This window comes from Anser anser (genome assembly GCF_964211835.1).
Source record: "Anser anser genome assembly, chromosome: 9".
Taxonomy (NCBI): domain Eukaryota; kingdom Metazoa; phylum Chordata; class Aves; order Anseriformes; family Anatidae; genus Anser; species Anser anser.
Genome location: NC_139729.1, coordinates 26,332,281 through 26,353,963, shown reverse-complemented (window position 1 = coordinate 26,353,963; position 21,683 = coordinate 26,332,281). Strand labels below are relative to the sequence as shown.

The following is a 21,683-nucleotide window of genomic DNA, read 5'->3' as shown; positions in this document are numbered from 1 at the left end:
AGAGGATTCAGGGCTTTGTGGGGGGAGGGGGGGGGGGGAAGCAGTGTCTTGGACTCAAGCGGAAGCTGCTAAAGAGCAGCGTATTGATAGCAGATGTCTTCTTAATTTCTTCTTTTGTCTTGCCAAAAAGTCCTATCTGCTGCTGACTATCCAGAAATGCAAAGTGAGTACTGCTGTGCCAAGCAGGTGGGCTCTGGGTCTGCCATTCCTCCAGCCACCCGCCAGCTTCTTCCTTGATATGGGCTGCACTGGTTGGCTCCTAAAGGAGAGAGCCTGCAGCAGAAAGCTGTAAAAGAAACTTTCATCCTTTACTCTTTACCTTTTATTTAACTTTCAATGTTTACATTTTTCTGTTGACAAAAATTAGATCGTGCACATCGTCTCCTGCAATACCTGGTACTGGAAGGGTTTCCCATTAGATTTGGCAGCCCTGTTGACTTGCCAGATTCCATGCTCACTTGCTCTTTTTGTTCTGATATGGTTTCATAATAAAAAAGTACTCTTGCACAAGATGGAAGATCCATACCTGGGCACTTCTAGTGTAAAGGACTAGTTCTCAGTTTTTCAGTTTCTGGGAGGCAGATGCCCTGTTTTGGGATCTCTGCTATAGCTACCAAGGGGATTGAATGAAGTTTGTTTGATTTTCCTTCCTCTTTTCCCTGCAGGAACCAGGAAACTCAAGGTGATAGAAGCCGAAAGGAAAGAGGAGCTCTGACTCATTCACTGAACTGATCAAGATACAGTTAGGAGACACTGTCTTCTTCCCAAGTATGATTATTTACTATCTCTTGTTACAAGCTTTTTAAGAAATATGAAGATTTAGCAAGGCTTTGGCCATGAAGAGGAGAATTAAACTCACGTAGACTTCTGTATTCCAATATTTACAGTGCTGTGAATACCATTTGTATGTCTGTAAATGTTTATCTCTTTGTTTCATTTTTCTCCTGAGGAAAAAATTGAGTGCTCCGGTGTTTTTCAGAACAATTCACTAATGTCTTTCCTGCTACTTATGTTTTATTTCTTTCTCATTGGTTTGACAAGTATAGAAATGTAGCACCGATTGCTGACCTTACCTCTACCCATCCATTTAAAATCTGTCCAAGGGTACATTAACTGAAAGTAACAAAATTAATGCTGTTAATTTTTATAATCTTAGCCTAGTCCAAATGTTGTTAATTACCCTTATTATTTTGTCTTTTTCTGCTTAATTGATTGTAACTGAAAGGCATGCTCTATCCTATCTGCAGTCTTTTCTAACTCATCGTCAGTGGTCAGAGAGAGATTAGTCATATTTCAGGTTGATTTGGGATATTCATTGGCAATCGTTTTGGTCGCAGTCTTCCATGATGAAATAGAATACCTTGCTACTCATATTGGATCTTGCCACTCCTACAAGGAACTTGTGTATTTATATTCTTAAATGCATTCATCATTTGTGCTTTAATGATTTCTTTGTTTTTTTTTTCCTACTAATTTTCATTAATGGTGTTCAAATCCAAGAATGAATCATGAGAAATTTTCTTCTGTTGGGCAGAGTACCTGTGCGCTATATATAGCAGTAGTGCTCCTTAATCCCACATTGAAAGTGCTACCTGCGTATGGGATTTCTTCTTCAGGACAACACTCTTCATCTTGCAAAACTGACAAGCTCATTTTGTTTAATTTTTCCATAGTCTGATCAAAGCAACTTTTTAATGTTTTCTTGGTACATTAGCACTATGAAATTGCTTCTAACAGTATCAGCCAATTAGCAACTCTTTAATCTGCTATATTGTTTGTCAAGGCGGTGTGACAGAATGACAGGCTACCATAGTAATTAGCTGGCTTCTGCATAAGTAGAAAATTGCTCTTGTTTGACAAATATTTTAAGTTAAAGTAGTGAGGACCTGAAAGTCTGGAAATAAACTTAGTCATGCAAGGATACATCAAAGAGAACTGCATGGCTCAGGTAATTTGTAATGGGAGGGAGAACCTTTCACCTTTTTGTAATAAATCAGAAAACTTATTGAGTGGAAGGGATGAAGTAACTTTTAAAAGCCTTAAATGAGCACAGGGTTCAAAGTATCGGTTCATGAACCTTATTTTTTACTAGAAGAAGTTGGGCTTACATAGGTTGCTGATGTTTATTTAGTTTGAAAAGCTGCTAACCTGCGTGTGTGCACCTGGCATCCCTTGCCACTCATTTAAGAAAGTACTGTTTTTCTCAAAACTCTGTGCCTCCATGTAGAATGCCGTGTCTGAAAAGAAGAAAGGTTCAGAAGCATCAAGAAGGGAGAGGTGAGCTACAGAATTTCCCTCTCAACATGTTCTTCAAAGCTTCAAATAAACCGAAGTCAGCTTCAGCCAACAATGGCCAGTGTTGCATGGAAAGACGGCTTTGCTCAGGCAGCGGATCTACTCCTAGCCTGAGGTCTGCAATGGTCCCATGGAAGATCCTTGCACCGTTCATTTCAGTGAATCACCGGGGGTCAGGCTCACCTTCTCAGACTCTACCTTGGCCTGTGCTCTGGATGCAGGTAAAAAAGGAATTTTTGCTGTTCTTTGGGAAGGATGCATTACCAAGGACTTTGCAAGCCGAGTACCAGGGAAATAAAATTTTAACTGTAAGACAGTTTGTGCTCTAAAACAATACTTCTTCCTGAGCTCAGGGAAATATCTGAACTTGTCTCCCACTGCTGACTTTGCAGCAGCTGATCATCCTGCTGTGCTGAGCAGACCTCCTACAATGTGAAGGGGTATCAGACAAAACTGTACCCATGGCTTTTTGTTGAAGCCACAGTAGGATTTTGCCTACCTTATGTTAGTAAGGTACTTCATATCCAAATCAGACCCATCAAGGGTTTAATAAAAGTTTTCCAAGGCAGTAGAAGAGGAAATTTTGCATTGTTTTACAGTAAACATCATACACAAATTATATATATATATAACATATATATATACACAAATTATATATACATACATGTATATATACATACACAAATTATATATATATAAAACTTTTAAAGCAGACTGTCAGCTTCCTGCATCACTGGGAGACAGTAACTCAGCCTGCAAGAAGGCAATGCCAAACGAGTTGAGTGACAAGAACTGGAAAGCAAAAGATGGTTTATGGTGTTTGATTAGAAATCAAATGACTTTTGTCATCATTTTGAGGCAAAATGCAGCAAACTCCAAGGTGTTGATCTCTGGTGTTTTCATCTATTTTCAAACCTCAGTTTGCCAGTAAAAATTTGGAACAAACTCAATCAAGATGGTAGAAAACAGTCATTAAAAATCTTGCAAAGTAAATTGAGTGACTTTCAAACTTTATGCACTGCCACTGCAGAGTTAATATTTGGAATAAAAACGGTGCTAACTGGCCTAATTATGATTAGAAATGCCTGGTGAAAAAGGAAGAGTTCATTTTTAACTTTGTACTCCTGTGAGAGTGAAGCTGAAATGCTGCATTCTCAGCTGAGCCCTTCCAGGGCTGGAAGGATTTGGGAAAGCCAGAAGGTATTCACAGAAGAGCAACAAAAATGATTTAGGGACTAGAGAGATTGATGACTTGATGTGTGAAGAAATATTAAGGGAGCTAAATATGTACTGCTTGCCCATCTAAATGATAGATACAAAAAATGCAAGGAACTTTCTTGAATTGATGATTGATTAGGTGAAATGAATGAAGTGGATGAAAAGAATGATTACCTGCTGGGTTGTAGGAACAGTGATTCTGGACTGCATCAGCAGTATGGGACCAGTATCTCATCTTGGCAGTGGGGGGTAGCTGATGCTCATGAAGAACAAAAAAAAAAAAAATGGGCAAAGAAATCTCAATTGGGTAATTATAGGTTCATCTGCTTAAGGAGAAAAGTTTATATGGTTGTCTTAACTACATGAAGAAAATGGATGAGAAGGTGAAAAATACTTAGGTCAAAAGTAATTTACTGAGGCCTTAAAGAGTCAATAAACAGAGGTGCTCTGACAGTACTACTCTTAAAACCTCTATTTTTTCTATTATACTGGCAAATGAAACTGTAAAAGACCTGATTGCTTGTATGACCACTAAATCCTTAGTTAAATCACCAGAATTGTGGCGCACGGATCTATCTAACAGGGATTTTTCAATTTTCTCCTTTATGATTCTGTGTGTACAGTTATAACATATTTGGGATAGCAGCTACTGAAAAATTGCTGTAAAATAGTTCAGTAGACACACAATAAGATTCCAAAGCAAACCATAACCTAAGCCCAGCATTGGTTGAGATTGCCTCTGAACAGATTTCAGATGCCAAACTTTCAGTTTCTTTGTGGGCTGTTGTTAAATTGTGACATTTGGGTCCTTTCACGTCAGTGTCAAAATTCCCAGTGACTTCAGTGAGGACTGCATTTCACATAAAATGAAAGAGAAGTTGCCCAAATGAAAAATAAAATAGAAATCCAAGAAGGAGCTCAAAGACTTTTTGCTCCCAGTGGTGAGCATTTTATTGAAGGTTTTGTGCACAAGTGTCCTTGAGCAGAAGAGCAGAGATAAGCCTCCGACATACGAATGCAGCCGTCAGGCTGTGCGGTGTGCTGACAACTCCTGTCCCATTTTAACTCATCAGTGTCGATGCGCGAGTAAAGCAAGGTCAACGCTGGTTTTATGAATGGCAATATACAACTGCTTGGGATCTCAAAATTTAATATTTTTTTTAAGCTGTAGAAACAAAGGCACTGGAGTCAAATTAAGTTTTGATTCAAGATTGCATCATTCTGTGACACTGCGTTTCAAAGTGTCAAGACCCCCTGGTGCTGCTGGAGAAGCATATAGAGATGTTGATGGCATCCACGTCATATAAACCTGAGTCCCATCCTTTATTGGCTTGAATACTGGAGAAATCCATAATTAACTCCAGTTCTTAGCTGGGGGGCACATTAAAATTTTGTTATTTTCTTTCCTTGCTTTCTTTCTCCTGTGGGTAATCTGAAAGTGCATAAATTAGAGGAATAATATGAAATATGACCAGTAAATGATCATTGGCTTATTCAGTATTCTTTTTCAGTTTCTGGTTTCTATTTTCTGTCAATCATATACCATAATAGGCTATTTGTCACCACAGCTATCTGTATACATAAAAGTAGGCACTGAATATATGCTTTTAACAATGTTCTAAGCGTTGCCAGTGATATATGATTTTCTTTTATCTCTTCTGTATGTCTCTGTATCAGGGGAGTGTCATTGGGTGTATCCCAGTGGAACAGAAGGATTTTAATCAACTGCTGAGAAAATGAGATATTACATTGGGACAAGAATAGCTGCTTGATAGAAACTCCTCTTTAAAAGTATAATTCTTCAGTGTTCGGTTTTTGTTGCCATTGTCAAGTACTGAATAAAAATGACATTAAAAAAATACCCAACTTTGGGTATTTTTCTCAGAACATAAAAGACAAGATTCATACCAGCAAACAAGAGGCTTCTTGATGCATTCCCTGAGCTGCAGATAGGAATGAGTACACTAAAAGCATTGTGAGTTATAACCATGTAAACTGAGTGCGAGCAAGACCTGCTGTACAGAAAAAAAAAAAAAGATGATTTATGTTGCTAGCATTTACATCATTAGGGTTTAGAAAGAAACTGGAATGAATTCAGGTATGTCCCAGTTTTCAAGCATCAGAGTTACTGTCAGCCATGCACCCAGCCATGTCTCTTGCATGGGGGACACAAAGCACCGTGTCTAGTCATATCCATAATGCTTGTACCTCAGTATATCGTTAAGGCAGAACTGTGCTCAGCATCCCTTGGGCCACCTTTCTAAACACGTTGAGGCTCTTTATGATGTAGGCATCAGAATTTTCCTATTTCCAGGCACTACGTCCCTTTGCTTTTAGTGGCAATTCACATGCAATATATTTTTGATCCGTAGATGTAAAAATCTTGTAAGATACCTACTGAAATGCTTGAATAACTTTAAAACCTGACTCTTAGTATGGACTGAATGAGTCACCCAAACCAACTCAGCTGATCCCGAGCTAGAAGAAATGAGTAATGTCTGGGCAGCCCTGGGGGCTGTGCTGAGCAGGACGGCAGCTCCGGGGGGTGGAGGGCCTCTGAGCTGATGTGAAGGGGATGTTCCCAGCACAGGGCTGGGGACTGGCATCCTCTCTGCCTCAGGGTGTATGGCTCCTCTTCACATATTTTTGGTGTTTGTTTTCCCCTATCGTCCTCCCTATATTTTTTTCTTAGTGCATTTTGAGTGCTTTTGCGTTTTAAAGCTCTTAATTCTCACCCAGCTGTTACCTCAGCCCTCTTCAGCATGTACCAGCAGGAAGAGTTCATGCTTTGTCTTTGCACATGCATAAGCTCTTGCACGGCTTTAAAGCTTACTCACAGCTAGCCCGCAGCTCCTTTTTACATCCCATGCTCTTTTCCTTTCATGGGTTGAAGGGTTGAGCTGTCCAGGAGATGTGAAGCAGATTTACCCTGGGATGGTGGCCAAGAGCTGTGGCAGATGGGCAAGAGGCAAGATCCCTCTGCTGCCCAGCCTTCTCCTATGGGTGCTGTCACCCTCTGGAGTCTCCCAGAGAAATGAAACTGGGGGGTGAGGGGGCTTAGGAGCTGTGAAACCTCATTCAGTTTTGGCCAGATCCTCGCCCATTGTGCAATGCTCACACTCGCTAACAAGCTTGCTCTCTGAGTTCCCACCAGCAGAAAATAATCTGTTTCAGGTATTTCCATGGAGACTGATCCTTGGGAGGTCCTGATTTGCAGTAGAAACACATTTTGGTGTACAGCCTATACAGTGTGACCAAGCCTAATTTGGCTTCTGAAAGTGAGTGTGGCATTGGTGCCTCGTAGCTGTACAAAATATGGGGCAAATAGCAGTAGTTGTGTTGGAGAGGAAAAAAACAGACTCCACCAAGGACTGGCATACCTCCAGTGCTTCTGGAGATTGTCCCATACTTTGTCCTGATTTTATGGCAGTTGTACACAGTTCCTCCAGTTCTCAGTCTCTGGCTCCCACAGCCTGTATTTGAGCTGCAGCATTTTGTGTGTATTTGTGCCACTGGACGGCTCCAAATGCTGAAAATAGCAGGAAGCGTTTTTCAAAATTAAGACCATTTATCATAAGGTTGACTACAGTGGCTCAGAGGAGACCAAAAGCCAGATATTGAAAGAAAGCATGAAAGCACACCTTTACCAAGTGAAAATGGGATGCAATGTACTAGTGGGATAGGCAGAAACAAAGCCAAAAGAGGTCTAGAAAAGGTTGCTAGGAAATAAAAACTGGAGCATTGGTAGATTTTCACTGCAAATTGGAAAGGAGAGTAATTATATACATCAAGGAGAGGCTGGTGACTTGGCTAATATATTTGCTGCCTTTAATAAGATTGATGAGTGAGGCTTGCAGGATGGTTGAGACTGAGATGGGTAGGGGAGAGGTGGAAGGCTGTAAGGGGTAGTGGTTCATAAATCAGCCAGCCTGGAAGTTATGACCCTTGGGTATGAAGGGAGCTGACTCAGGGTGCTGCAGAGCTGCTGACAATCATTTCTGATGGCTTCTGGTAATCAGATGAGATCCCTATGTCTTAAATCAGGCAAGAAACTGCAAAACTGATGATAACTTTAAAAAAGAAAAACAAAAACAAAAGAAAGCAACAACAAAAAACCACACACGCACCCTATGCAAACACAGTTTATATGTCAGCTTAGCCAGTTATCTAGAATGACAAAGAGTGACTTAATATCTCTGGCTAATTATATCAATGCATGGGTTAAGCAAAGACAATCTTCTCTCATTTAAGCCTTAGGAACCTGAAGAGACAAAGCACATAGCCTCTAGTCTTTGAAAAATAAGACACCTTTTCTTTTTTGGTTTTAAGGAAGCTGGGTAAGTAGCTGCTGCCCTTAGACTGTTATAACCCACCCGCATGCCTCTGATTCATAAGGGTTTTAGAGGTTAATTTAATCTGGCATTGAGGAAAAGGAAAAAGTGGTCTCGTAGTGAGAATGTGTGTCCAGTGGTCAGTCCTTCTCTTGAATACAAAATGTCTCAGCCTTTCAGACTGTTGGAAGTTAGCTTGGTGAAATCACTGCATTAGGCTGCTGGCATCATTTGTATATTAAAGGGTTAAAAGCAAGTTTTCTTCTATGCTGTCCAGCATTCAGAGAGTAATGAGTATACTCCAGTCATAATCAATGTTATGGGTTCAGGTGAACAAAGGAAACCGAAGTTATTGAGCTCCAGAGAAAACAGGGTGTTTGTTCCTTCAGCTTAACCAAAGCTGAAGTTATGTCCTCTATTTCTTCCTCTATCTGTATGAAGAGGAGAGGTCTCTGTGTGACAAACAAATGTATGAGTAGCTCAGAGAGGTATTTCAGTAGTTGATCTTGGCCCAGGACATCTCTTTTACTGTCACTGCAGCATTCTTCATGAGAGCTGTGAACTCAAAATTTTTTTTTCCCCTTGAATAGTAGGTAGGACAAAAGCAGAAGGTGAACTCTGGGATATAATAGTTGAATTTTGTTTACTTCCCTGCAAGAAGCAGACAAGCTTCAGGTGGTTCTGTTTGCTCCTGATAAGTGTGTGAAGTTTTTGACGCGTGAGCCCAAAAACCTGGGTTTGGATCCCAGAAGAACGGGCTCTCTTTCCCATGAATAATGCACCTTTTGTATATAAGGATGTTGACAATGCTGTTAGTAATTTGGAGTTGGTGCTTCCAGCTGAAGCTTGACCAGAGAGACAAAAAGATTCCCTGCAATACAGATTAAACTTAAGGCCAGTAACTTCTGGTTCGGATGCAGTTTAAATTTCATTATTTGGTCTGGTCTCCTTTTAGCACAATTCGTTAAATTATTTGCATTTTCTCTTACCCAGATGTTTTGAACAATATCCTTGAGCTGTTTTCCTCTTCTCGCTAACTGTCCAATATTTCTAGCTGCCTTCTGGCTGTGGAAGGAAACTTTTCCCTTTTAATTAAATCACTGAGATCCTAACTGAGGGCTATTCGCTCAGAAGGAATTTGTTTTCCGTGAGTCAAGATGGTGGCAAGTATGACAAAAGTTTAAGCAGGTTATTAGAGACCCAAATCCTAGATTATTTTTTTTTGCTTTCCAGAAAGCTGAGAGGAGTTACTCTTTGGGAAGCAAATGCCTGTGGTGCACCGTGGTGCAATGTAGAGCAGTTTCCAGCTTTGTTGGTGGCAACAGGACCAGACTTGGTCTTCTGCTGAGGCTTGTTGCTGTCCTGCCCCTGCTGCCTGGGAGTCAGTGCAGCCTGTGCTTAATAAAGGTAGTGCAACAAATCCAGAGGTTTTCAAGGATAATAAGAAAACAAAGATATTTCCAAGCATAACGACACCATGTCTTTCATTTCAATGTTTTTGGAGAACCATCTATCTCTTTTTTTCAAGTTAGTTTAATTTTATCTTCATTAATTGCCATGACGTCTATCTCAGTGAAAGGAATATAGGCAAAAAATTAAATTGAATTATCACTTAGATGGTAGATTGTCCTAGCAGTATCTCAGATAGGCTTGAAGCATTTCATAGCAGTGTGTCTCATTCAGTGATTCTGTTTTTTGTGAAGCAACACTTTTCATTTCCTAATGTGATGAATGGCATGAAATAGTGTAATGCAATCTGAACGTTTAATTCAAAACAGATTACTCTTCTATCTAATCAGCATCCAGGAGCACGTAAATCTGTGTGTACCTGATCAGAATTAATTTCATTTGAATGGAAATGTATGTGCCCTAGAGAAGCTCCTCTATTTGTCAGGGAAGCATGATAAGCAATAACAGAAAGACAAAGAAAAACAGGTTTCCAAGTAAGGTTTACCATTTTGTCTTAAGTTAATTTTATGATGCTAATTAATACGTATATAAAATTTATCATTCAGTAAGATTTATGGCAAACTGGTAATAGAAAAATCCAGGACAAAGAGCAAAAATTCCTGCAAACATTGTGGGATCATACCTCAGTTCTTGCTACTGCTAAAGCAGATAAAGGTATATCCTTTTGAGGATAACAGCGTGCCCATTGTGTAGGATAATGAAGGCAGTATCACGTATGGAATAAGGCACGGGTCAAGTGCTAAAGAGCTTGGCACAGTCAATCTCTTCTTGGAGAGACCTTGGCCATGATGAGGCCATACTGCCTGATTTGGGAAGCCTGATTTTGTTGCAGTGGAGGTGCTCGGAGCAGGGCTAGATGATCTCCAGAGGTCCCGTTCAGCTGAAATTATTGAGTGATTTGGGTCAAGATGCTTACACTGTGTAAGTGACCAGCCACGTGCAAATATTTTTGTATTAGTCAAATATGTTGAAGGAAACTCTTTTGATGAGACATATATGCTAAAAGAGAAGTCCTGAGGTTATCCATGCAAATTACCAAATAATGTGATCACCTCTTAGCTAAGAAGAAAACTGTTGGTGTCAATGATATTTATTTTACATTTTTTCAGAAGCTTCTTTAAAAGTATGAGGTAAATGCTATATGATACTATCTTTCTTTCCGTTCTTATTCTCGGTGAAAAAAAAATCTAGTCCAGTTTCATGAAAAACAGATAAAGAGGGATGAAGTACTATACAGAGCATTTTAATGGAATTCAATGTGCCTGTAAAAGAAAAGGACGTGAACAGCATCAATATACAAGGGTGTTGATTGCAGACCAAGAGAAAAGATGAGAACTGGTAGAGTGTCAGTGTTTGTACAGCTAAAGAAGAGATTTGCTCTAACTGTGCAAATAGAAATTGTGGGTTTTCGTGAGTCATTTGAGTATAAGTTTAAGGACTGGCTTGATGAAGATGAGCAAGTTATTGTGTATTGGTATAAATGAAGTTTGAAGAGGGCTTCAGGCCAGATGGCAGTTTTCTGGAAATTCTACAAAGTACATAGCTGAGATTTGCACTGTTTTCGAAACTCTGTACCTAATGACCACATAGAGCTAATGTTTGTGGTATGTGTGTTTCTAGCACTGTGCACTGTGATAAGTTGTTTGGAAAAATATTCAGCTTGGACACCCTCTCTTTGAGGAATATCATGGACAGAAAAAAAAAGCTAAAAACAAAAACCAAACAATCAAACAAAACCCCTACCATATATATGGGAAAAAGGGAAGTTACTCAGCCCCAAAGAAATGCTATATCCAAAAAAATCACAAAATGAAGAGTTAAAGTTTTGGGGAGAAGATTTATTTTTTGTCCGAAGTATATCCAGGGAGCCATTTTACAAGACCAGGTTACAGCTTTTGCTGTGAATCTCCAGGCACACCAAACAAATATTTATTAGGTAACATCAGGTACTGTCCCACTCGCGGCATGATATCAGTGGGACTGGATCAAACCACGCAGAGGACACTCTTGGGTTAAGATATTCCTTGCATATTGTGGACAGACATGAGACTGGTGTGTGTGTTAAGCTTGGAAACCATATGAGCAACGTCAGAGTGGTGTTAAACTGAGCTCATGAGGCCAGCTGAAGTAGAAGATGGACATAACTGAGCTCAGCGGTATGCTGGCCGTGTTCAGACAGCATTTTCTTTGTTTGTGTTGTCCTGTAAACAAGCGGAAAAAAACCCGAGATCTCAACGGCAGACTCAATTTCCTGTCTAACACAGGGTGGCCGAGGTGTTTGAAGTGTTCTTTGCTCTTCTCCAAACCCCGTAGACCTGTAAGCATCAGTAATGCTAACAGAGGCCAGAAAATAAATGGTTAGCGCGGCCTGTGGTGGTGTAAAGCAAGGTGTTGGGCGTGCCCTGCTGTGAAGGGTTTTGTTGCTGCACAGCTCCAGCCAGGAGCCAGCATAAAGCATCACTTTTAAGCAAACTCAAGTCAGTGTGAGATTGCAGCTAGCAAAGTCCTGCCGGGTCCATGGGAGCCAAAACTCTTCAGCGCTGAAGATACTGAAACTGCAGCAACATTCATTTCACCCTTCACAGAGTTCATCATTACTGTACATGTATTCCCTCAGCAGGAGACAATAGCAGCCAAAAGTAAAATAATTGTTTCTCCTTGTAGAGGAATGCTCCAAGAAAGGGCCCTAGGGACTATTCTAAGCAAGGCCAATTTTTTCAGCCATATCTAGAAAGAGTAGTACCATCTGCTTTTATCACATAATTTACACAACGCTTAACCAGAGACAGAGCATAAGAAAACCTGCTGCCCCCCTCCTGGGAAGCCGTGTCTCTTAACGAGGATTGGTGACCCCGCTAGTCCAATTTGGTTTGAAATTACTGCTCCAATACTGGAAATTCTCTGCACAAGGAAGCAATGTACAATGGCATAAGTAGCAGAAGTTACTCGTTTTTTTTCCCCACTTTTCTTTGAGTTCTTTTTTTTTCCCCTTATCTAAAAGTATTTTTTCATTTAAGAGAGGAAACATGATATGTGTGTAAGTAAAGAAAATGGATGCAAAGCCAGGTCATAGCGTTTTGTGACTTGGGACAGCAATACAATATCTTTTATTATTTGTTGCATACTAAAAGATACTTCTGAAATAATAGTTGACTTCAATGTGAAGTGTACAAATCATTGAACTGATAGCAAAATCCAGACTTCTGGGCAAGAGATAAAGTATCTCATTTAAATTGATTACACCTACCTACAGGACACAGAGATGGGAAGAGAAATGAGCAGAAAGGCGATGGAAGATAGCAGGAGACATCTGGACTACACACAGATTGATGGCAAAGGTTTTGTAAGAACACAAATGTAAAATGGACAAATACCATCCCAGCCTGTTATCTCACCTAAGGCACAGAAAGATTTGCCTGCAAATGTGCATCTGTAGCTAGTTATTTCAGTGACAAATACTTTGTATTAGAGCTAGCTCACAGAAACTGTGCCCTCATGTATTTCACGTGGCTTTTGTGGGTTATGATGAGGAAAGTGAGGCCATCAAAACTGACAGTCGAAAAGTCACTTAGGCTTCCAAAGCCATACAAAAACTGGTGCAAAATTGAAATCTGAAATGCTGGTGATGCACACAAAATCATAGTGGCTCAAAGGCATCGGAGAGGAGAGCTGAAATACCTGCGAGTCCTCTGTGGGCACTTGGTCTAAGAGTGAAAGAAATTAGGGATCTGTGCTGGTTTTCTAGGTAGCCTGCATGCACAGAAGACCTCGCCGTGCAGTGTTCCCTTTGTGCAATTGCTGGCTCTCATAAAACCAAGAAATCTCTGTGGGGCTTCTGTGTCACTTTAGGCATACGTTCGCTATTTTGGAGAGGTTATTGTATTGGTGAATGTAGTAATGTTTGGCCAATATTGTACAGAGTCAGTGGCCTTAACCAGTCACATATTTAGCTGGTCAGACTCTTTCCAGTGCATTTTTGTAAAATATCATCAGTCTCCAAGCAGTGGTGTGAGTGCAGTCTTGTGCACAAGGAACTGGGGAGGCTGGTGCTGTTATTGCTCCTTTTTTTGGGTGGAGGAATTGTTATGGGCCAGCTACCAGCTCAGCTATGCTCATTGCTTTCATACCTGTGTCACTGGGACTAAACATGTGCACACTGACTGAAATAATCTAGCTCAAAAACTTGATTTTCCTCAGGTTTTGGCTTCCTCACTCTTTCGAAGTGACGGCTGGAGCCCCAGGCTGGAAAAGCCAGCAGAGTGCTTTAGACAGACCTATTTACCAGGATGCTGAGGCATTGTGAGAAACTCTCCACCTGGACCTCAGTCAATACTGCTTGATCCTCGCTGGCATGTCCTAAGGTATTTCTTTGCGGAGCTCTATTCAAGGTGTCTATTTCCAGTCTCTTAACCTTTCACAGCACATACTTTTTTAATAACAAAGCTGGAAAGAAAGGGGATCTTTTTACTATAAAGGTCACAAATCAATGTTTTATTTTAACAGGTTTGTCATTCCTTTGTTGAGGTTTTATTTAGCAAAAGTCATTGCCAGCCCAGCAGCACATAAGAAGGAAAGAACCAAGGCAGTGAAATTACAGCACATATTGCCAAATGACTCTTTAATTAGGAAGTAAGTGTTTTTTCCGTTCCTGTAACCTCTGGCATTCAGGGCTGGTGAACAGCCAAGGGAAAGTGGCATATGGAGAAGAAGAATGTGGCATTCATGAAAGGCAAGATTAAGTGTCCAAGTCAAGGCAAGTCTCACGATAAGGTCTGCACGTGCCTGTCCTCGCCCTGCCATCGCCTCTCTCGTGTCCCTGCATGGGGCAGCAGCAGGATCCAGGGAGGAAGAGCCATAAGGTGTCCATAAACAACACGGGCCTGATTTCAGCATATTGAAAAGTGTTCAGTCAGATAATTACCCTTAATTATTAATTCTTTTTCACGATCAGCTTAGATGGCAATGGTGCAGAAAAAAGCAAATCGCTTGGTGTTTGCAATCTGCCACTCGCTCGCAGCCCATTCGGCACCTGGTGATTCAGCGCATCTGTGTCTACCAAGGGCTGATAGAGATGACTAAACAGCTGTTTTTGGAAAAATTGTTTACCTCCTTCTACCTTTTCTAGTCACTTTTCCTAATGTATAATCAGTCTTGATAAACAAAAGTCAGTTAAACACCCCCACAGTCCGATATGCTACCTGAATTTTACTGCAACTTTACCAACAAGTTGCAATCTGCTTTTTTATTTTTAAGATTTTTTTAAAAATTTTAAATATATTTTATTATTTTTTTTTAAGACACATCAGACCTATGACTTAGCAAATTTCTGCAACTAAGAAATAAATTGCAGATTAATTTTAACCAAATGCCTCTTCAGTGCCTGGCCTTGCAGACCTTCCTAAACGTAGGTGGCACTTGCTGTCTTCTGTTTGCCAAAGGTAATGACACCGTGCTTTTTCACCCTCTGGGGACTTTCACCCCTGCTTTATCTTCAGCGCTTCGGTTCTGCAGCTCCCAAATCACGGCTAGGCACTGCTATTTGCTTGGCTTCCTGCTGACACTGAAGCTGACTCCTTGTAAGCACGTGCATGTTTGCAGAGTTGAGGTGTTTGGGTGCTTTTTCTCACTAACAGTTTTCTTTTAAGCTAGAAATATTTTAAACCTGAATTAACACAGTCTTAAAATGATTGGCTCTCAAGTACAGTGTGCTAAGTTGACATTTTCAACAAATTTTCAACAAATTCTTGCTTTCTAGGTTTGTGGCTGCCACAAAGTAGGCCCGTGGGTGTACCAAGCCAGGCCTGGAAGGAAAACCATTTACCACAGCCAGTAAGTTGGGTGACTCTGCTCTGTAGACCGGGGGAATTAATCCTGTAATTGCCAGGATTAGTGAGGTAAGTTGATGATAACAGACCTGTTGAGAGGACAGTTTATATCAAGCTGGATAAATGACCTCTTGGTGGTAGGAAGCAGTCCTTGTTCTGTTTGAGGAGTGGAGACCACCCTCAGCTCCCCCCAGGTCTTCCTGTAGTTCTCAGTACGGTACAGAGATAGTTGTGTTAGAAATGATTCAGGAGTTACGGAGCTACACCTGCGTATTGCTCTATAATAACTATTACAGAAGAAGCAGAAAAAGAGCAAATCAGGTTTTTCAACCCTCTGCTGTTCTCGGTGTATATTATTTTAATTTTATTTATAAAGGAGCTTTGTGGAAAAAGCATTTTTATGCTGATGGCGATAGCTCTGCTATAATGGCAGTGTGACATAGTCCACACAGACTGCTGCTTAATTATTTTTCCTGGTGGCTCAAACTTTATTTTACATGCTTTGCATTTAATTTTTCTTCCATTTTTTCCTTTTCTTTTGATTTTTCCTCTTTTCTCAGAAAAAGCTTTTCCATTTTACAGCAGCAGCCATCTGACAAAACAAAGCTCATGGTGCATCAAAGATGTAGGTTGTCCCTTCAGTTTTAAAAATCAAGGGGAAAGCAGAGTTCTTTCATTTCTTCCTTCTCTTCCTTGTCTGCTTAGCTGAGATGAGATCAAACAATCCTGTTTTATGAGTGATAGAACAAGCTACATGCCTGTCTCGCAGCATCCCAGCTGTAGAGACTGAATCAACTGTTTTGGAGGCTATTTAATTATGTCAGCACTCAGCACATTCAAAAATGCTCCAGATGTGCTCTTGCAATGAGATTGCTTGCAGAATCAGCTTTAAATTATCGCTCTTTCTGGAAGGCAAGCGCTTCTAGCGGTATAACTCCCGTTAATGAAAATGAAAATTATTTTCATAAGCCAGGGATAAAATAGTGGATTTCAAATACTCGTTGAATGGCCTTATTTCTTTTTTAAATTTTTCATCCAATAGGATGTTCACACCTAGCACACATGTACATCTGCCATTACCATTAATATAATATCCAAAAAGTATGACAAATAAAGGACCTCACAATGTCCTGGAGTTTTTATGTGAAGCACATTTACTTAAGAACAGAATTACACTTGCCAAGGCTTGAGCATCTCATAAAAGTGAGGTATATACATTTTTTTTATTAATCTAAGCTATGATCTGAGTAGTAAATTGAGGAAAACAGGCTTTTTGGGGTAGGGTGAAATTTAGCCTTTGAATTATCTTGTTTTTTAGTGCCTTTCACCGAATTTGTATTTTGAACCAGGCCCTGTAGTGTTAGTTCTGTTGGTAGAAAATTGCTGCCTTGTGTCTTGGTGCAGCTGAGGATGTTTCCTGCTCTGACTTTTTGTGTCTGCTAATGGGGCATCTGATCTCTTCATTTGCTGCAGCAGCTTTCAAGCAAACTGACAAGCAAAGACTGTTTTGGGGCTAGAAATTAAAGGTCATCATGGTCATCTCTATCATCACCTTTCATAGCGAGTACTGAAAGCTGGATCTTGAACTTTAAGCACTGCCAGGGATCAGGCTGCCCATTTCTTGACATCTTGAGATGCATGATCCTTCCTTTATACAGGAGCTTAAAGCTTGGGGAATGTGGAGTATGTTGTTGCTAAATAAAATTGTTATTATTATTAAAGGCAAACAATAAAGGCAACAATACCTGTTTGGGGCACTGCAGAAACCGAAATTTTAATATTTAGGATCTTTCCTAGTCCCTGTGCTAGCGAAGGATCTCCAGAGTCCCTGTGAATGGCCACCCCACGCCTTTCCTAGTCTGACCAACTTCTTGTCCAAGAAGCAGGCTGTTGGATTTGTTGCAGAAACTGCTGGTGCCCGCCTCCTGGGAGCTGGGAAGGGACTGACTACCAGCTATCGTCCCTGGTGGCTGTATTGAGATGAATATGAGTGTTGTGACTATTGCAATTGCATGAAAGCTCTGCAGAAAAGTGCCTCTCCAATCCCCCGTGCAATCTACAATTGCTTCTGGTTTAGTCCCTCTAAGTGACCGAGCAGGCTAGAGCTGGCTCTGGGTGTCCACCACGGCTCATGCACCCCCAAAATGTCCCACAGCCATCAAGCAGGTCTTTGCTGTTGGAAGCAGAAAGCATGCTTGCTTCAGTGGTTCTTGGGAAGATGAGCTGCTGGGAAGTAATGCATGATGTCCTTTGGGAATGAAAAATTGAAGCATTTGGGGAACAAATGAAGATGAAATATTTCAGCGTCTTCCATTTCTTCAGTACAACACATCCCATTTCCAATTCTAGCCAAGTACTTCATGAGCTTCATTGACTCCCAAAGTGCATGTATTTTTCTGTGAAATGATATTTGAAGAATGCTTTAGCCCAGCTCTGTGATTCAGTGATGTTTTCTCTCCCTCCTGCCCGCCCTGTTCCCACCCCAAGCAAGGCAGAGCTGCTGGTGGAGGTGAGCAAGGCTGGAGCACAGCAGTGTCTGGGGGCTACCGAGCACAGAAACACCTTGGTGCTTTGTTCCCTTTCTGCGTCTCTCACTCCCTGCTGGATTGCCACCCTTCTGTCTTGAACCTTACTGAAAATTTATTCCCCTACAGAGAAGCTGAAATCGTCTAGATTTTCCATGAAAATGGGAAAAATTAGGGTTTATGAAAAAATATACGTCTCTACTTAGCTGCCCTAACATGGTTATTTCATTCTTCTACACTAATTAAACAAAATTCCCAACATGGCTGCTATTAGGGATGGAGGGCTGTAGGTGAAACATGTTTTGCTCTGCTTGTTCATTTTGCCCGTGTAGTTGCAGACAGGCATTGACCGAATACTCTCAGCCTCCTTTCCTCTTTCCCCTGTTCCTAAATTCTCCAGTCTCACAACAGAAATAATCTACAAAAGCTCCCCTGCAAAGGGTGCTAGTTATACTTCAGGCATGTTTTTCACTGTTGCTTTGTTTCCCTCCAATCTTTCATCAACTCTTACCCTGCTTTCCTGCAGCCTCCAGTGAGAACAAAATCCATGGGAGCATTGGCAGTGTGCTGCACCTGGGGGGCTTGTGGTAACGGATTGCAACTGCTGGCATAAATATATTACATTATTATTATTATTTTTGTCATTGTTTGGGGCTAGATAAAAAAAGAGGAAGGGCAGTTTCCTTTCTGAAGTTGGCTTGAATGCCAGTGGGGTTTGCAAAACCAATAAATACAATGTTTTTGTCAGCTGGTTTCCCAATGAGCCTGGCAAGCCCAGTGCTCCCCATGAGGCGGCAGCTTCCCCTGGAGCAAGAGTGGGTAGTGGGGCTCAGGTAAGGCTTAATATTCCTGTTTTCAACCAACGTAGTCCTAACTGCTCAAAAGTTCTGTGGCGGTGACACATGCAAGTGGTATCTTGTGAATGTCCTCCCCAAAAAAGAGGAAAACTGGGAGATTTCCAGAGACCTAAATGGGAGATGAACACCCTGTTGCTGTCACCTTTCAGTAGTAGATAGTCATTTGATTCCTGTTTTTTGTGTGTCAGTCTTCCCATAGAAAACCATTGGAAAATTGAGTTCCCACATATATATATATATATTTTAATATGTGCAAATAGTGAAATGCCTTATGCAGTAGCTTTGAGGTTATAAAAGTGCAGTAGCTAAACAGGGTGACCCAATCTGCATGTCACCATTTCTAGGAAGACATATAAGCTTGCCAAGCTATTGATGGGACAAAAAAAGTATGTTTATGATATGTTGCAATGCTGATAGCTGTATAGATTGAGTTTAATATGCCTGAATTTGAAGGTGGGACAGCGAATTCTTTGAGAAACCAAAAGGCTGACAGCTTTTCCCCACTTGCATAGTCATTGTCTATAGGATAAACTTGTCTCCAGGCTTCTCTCTTGTTCTGGCGGGTATATATGTAGTCCTGTGTTTTGAACGCAGTTGTTCATCTTCTGTGGAATATGAATTTAGGAAGAGATCTCCAAGTCCCCAGAGGCTCAGGTAGAAATTAGACCACATGAAATATAAACAGCTGAGAATTTACTCTCTGTGGCTGAAAATTCAAGCCTGTCATTTCTGTGAAGACTTCTAATTTTTGTGTGTGATTAAAGATGCTCAGCCAGCCCTTCTGAAGACGCTTAAACTAATAAACTCTGTTTCTTACTCAAAGCACAAAACTGACAACATCAATTTTGAAGAGCTGGGGAAGGAGTAAGTTTGAGTATTGCTAGGAAAATATTCTTCGGTGATGAAATCTTGTATGCCAAGTTCTAGCTTAAAGCAAATGCTAAGGACATAGATGACCCAGTGGAAAATGTTCCTTAAAATGCCAGTGTTGACAAACTGACTTTCAAAAGTACTTAGGAGATTGGCCCTGGGAGTTTAACCATTATCTTCAGTGGGAATAGATTCAGATCAGTGCAGAGAGCCTACGTGGAGCCCAATTGACTTCAGTGGTTACTGCACAGGAAGAATTGCAGTTTAGACAGATAATAAACTGGCTGCAATGGGAACTGTTACAGTAATGTGTTGCCTGTAGATGTTTCTCAGATCTTTTTGGCACAAAAGACAAGTATTTCACATGAGAGCATAAAATAAGCTCTAATTGAGAGTGCTTTCTAAAAATGTGATATGTATAATAAATGATTACTGAAAGAATAAAGATGTTTAAAATTATTCAAAGCAACTTTGCTTGAGAGAGATTTCTGTGTGAATTGATGTTATGAAATAAGGGATATAAAATCTGTTGCAGATAGATTGTAGTAAGTTATGGCATAACACTTTCTGATTCTTCAAGTGCTATAAAAGTGTCCTAAGTATAAATAGGCTTACAATTTCTGTGGATCATTCTTGACGTTTGAATAATCTGTTTTAGCAGGGCCTCTGCCAGGCACAAGCACACATAGAGCCCATGGATTTTCTTCTGCATCTAGCAGTGGCCATGCTTTTTTTGGATTGTTTTCCTTTCTGAAAAATTAAATTTAATTATGTAAATACAAGTTATACTTGTATATCATGGTAGCAGGAATCTTCACTTATTTCAGAAACTCTTCGTGTTTTAATTGTATAAAAAAAAAAGAAATATCCCTAAGGGGAACATGGCAAGGAAAGGAAAACTTTAGTTATCATGGTTTTCAAATACTCATCTGATGAAGGCAGCTAAGTCATATACCGAGGGGACCTCCACGTCTATGGCAAAATAAGGAAACTAAACTTAGTCTCCCACATTGAAGTCTTTTATAACATGGCCTTTACTTTTCCCCAAACAATGTTAAAAACAGAAAACGGTTAATGTAATGTTAGAGGCAGAAATGCCACATGCCATTTGGAATGCTAATTACTGCAAAAAGCATTCATATCCACATTTATCTATAGGACTCAGGAAAACTGACTGGCACCTCCCACGAATTGCTGCTCAAACACATTTGAGTCACTCAGTTAGCAAGTCAGCAGCTCTCCCATCAGCATGGCACATTTAATAAGTCGGGGTTTCCCCAGACAAAGCAACTTCTCATGGAAACTTTCTGGAATCAGACATCTTGCTTAAACACTCCTCCTTAAGTCTCTGTATCCTACCAGGAACTGAAGCGAAGTTAGCTTAACAAAAGATAAAGATAAAATAAGGTAAAGCACAACCAATTCTGATTATTATATCAGTTCAGCCCTACAGGCCAGGTTTTTCCAACCTTGCTTCCTGCACAGAGTTCATGGGGATGGGCACACGTCTGCCCCCAACACCCAGACCCAGTGGGATCTTGTATCATGGGATCATTGTGACAATAATGCTTCTTGCCAAGATTTCAGTAATATATAGAGATTGGTTTACATGTAGGTGTATATTTTTGTTAGTATTAATACTTTTTCCAACGGGGCTAACAGGTTTGGTGTGAACTGTTTCCAGAGCGTGGTCTCATGTCTCTAATGGGCACCAGATTATTTTCTTCACTGCCTATCAGTGCCCTCAAATCCAGGAGAGGCTGTATCTGCTTACCAACTATTATGCAGATCCTTGGGAAGCATGAATAAGGAATACCGTTGGTCACACTGGCCCGATAAACAGACAAAGCAAAGTATAACTCAGATGAGACCGCTGGTTAATATCTTTGTAGAGGACACAAAGGAAGGTTAGGTGTCAGGGAAGGTAGGGAAGTAAGTGCTAATCTTCAGCTTCAAAGACAGCATTAGGAATGTTGCAGGGACAGTAATTACATGGAAAAAAATTAAAAATCCCACTTGACAGAATACCTTTAAACTAATATAGTGTTAGAGTCCACTAATGGTTTCTGGCTCCAATAAGTTTCCATAATTTTCTCTTTATTTAAGTCTTAAACTCTCCAAATTAAATGCAATTGGAAAATCGGTTTTCTTGTTCTACTTTATGCTCTTGCTAAATCAGCATCATTATATGATCTTGTTTTCCAGTTTCAAAGTTTCCACTCTTTGTCATTGATGCAAAGTTTTGTTAAAACAGAACTGAAAAAAATCTTTATTAAAGTGATTTTTAATTTC

The 21,683-nt window shown here is 40.4% G+C and overlaps 1 long non-coding RNA gene across 2 annotated transcripts; it reads left to right on the top strand.

Moving 5' to 3' along the window:
- Positions 1-36: 36 nt before the first annotated feature.
- On the top strand, positions 37-20,239 carry LOC310904228. Of its 2 annotated transcripts, XR_014588125.1 has the most exons (4): positions 37-768; positions 2,228-2,516; positions 13,512-13,675; positions 13,818-20,239. It is a non-coding gene; the product is annotated as an uncharacterized lncRNA (long non-coding RNA). The 2 variants fall into 2 exon arrangements; XR_014588126.1 differs by having other exon boundaries at positions 13,512-20,239.
- The last annotated feature ends 1,444 nt before the right edge of the window (positions 20,240-21,683 follow it).